Source organism: Cynara cardunculus, unplaced genomic scaffold (genome assembly GCF_001531365.2).
Source record: "Cynara cardunculus var. scolymus isolate 2C unplaced genomic scaffold, CcrdV1 Un_Scaffold_5306, whole genome shotgun sequence".
In the NCBI taxonomy this organism is placed as follows: Eukaryota; Viridiplantae; Streptophyta; class Magnoliopsida; order Asterales; family Asteraceae; genus Cynara; species Cynara cardunculus.
In genome coordinates, this window is record NW_020202339.1 from 12,436 (window position 1) to 13,776 (window position 1,341).

Sequence of the window (1,341 nt, forward strand, 5' to 3'; positions counted from 1 at the left end):
TCACTTGTTAATTTTTAGTTGTGTTAACTCAGTTCAAATCAAAGTCTTCGTAATCGCCTTCTGAAATCATCTCTTAAACTTTACTTTCTTCTAAACTTTTACTACGATCCCTGTGGACGATATTCGGTACTAGTACCACTTTTATTACTTGAAAGATGATATTAGGACCGATTGTATACTTGCTTTCAGTCCTCATTGTAGTATGTGGTTTGTTAGCACGGACCCGGTCAAGTTTTTGGCGCCGCTGCCGTGGATTAGTTAGTTATAAGTTTTCTTTTAAGTGAAGTAAAAGATTTGATTTTTCTTGTCCCGTTTTAATCCGTTTTGAAAGTGGTGTTTGTCAAGGAGACATCGCGGGGAAATTTTTGAATTGGATCTCGATATTGAGAGAACGTTTAACTAAAGAAGGAGAACTCAAAGAGCATTTTTTGCTCTACTCCCTCCTAACATGGAGTTACATCTCCCAATCATCCCTGAGATTCCACATTTGAAAAATCAACTGTCTGCTTTTGGGACAATACCACATTTTCCAAATTTTCCGTAAGGACACCCACATCATGATAATAATTTGCGTAATGAGGATGCAGAGTCAGAAAATAATGAACAACCAAGAGAGAGTAAACTCCGAACATCATTAATGTGGCAAATTCCAAAAATGGAAGGATCATGGACTATGCCATCCCTGATTTTGAGCAATTAAATTCTGGGATAGTTAGGCCACATATGACCGCTCTCCATTTCGAACTAAAACCGATTATGTTTCACATGTTGCAAACAAACGGACAGTTTTCTGGATTACCTTCAGAGGACCCACACTCACATTTGAAATCCTTTATGGAAACCACTGATGCTTTCCTGATCCCGGGAGTGTCTAATGACGCTATGAGACTCACTTTATTCCCATTTTCTCCGAGGGATCGGGCAAAGGCATGGTTTAATTCATTACCGTCAAAGTCTGTGCTTTCATGGAGTAATATGGCAGAAAGTTTTTTGCGAAAATATTTCCCACCAACTAGGAACGCTAAGTCCAGGAACGAAATTTGCCTTTTTAGGCAAATGGACGATGAAGCTGTTCCTGACGCTTGGGAAAGGTTCAAAGAGTTGTTAAGGAGATGCCCACACCATGGCATCCCGTACTGTATACAACTTGAGACGTTTTATAATGGGTTAAATCCCATGGCAAAACAAATGCTCGATGCGACTGCGGGTGGAGCCTTCACAGCCATGACCTATAATGAAGGATATGAGATCCTAGAGAAAAATTATGCTAATAATGGACATTAGGCTAACCCACGTGATCAACCGCAAAAGAAGATAGCAGGAATACATGATGTAGATGCA

At 39.8% G+C, this 1,341-nt stretch overlaps 1 non-coding gene across 1 annotated transcript; it reads right to left on the reverse strand.

Moving 5' to 3' along the window:
- Positions 1-1,023: 1,023 nt before the first annotated feature.
- Positions 1,024-1,130, reverse strand: LOC112504349. Its single transcript, XR_003068169.1, has one exon. It is a non-coding gene; the product is annotated as a small nucleolar RNA R71 (small nucleolar RNA).
- Positions 1,131-1,341: the final 211 nt, after the last annotated feature.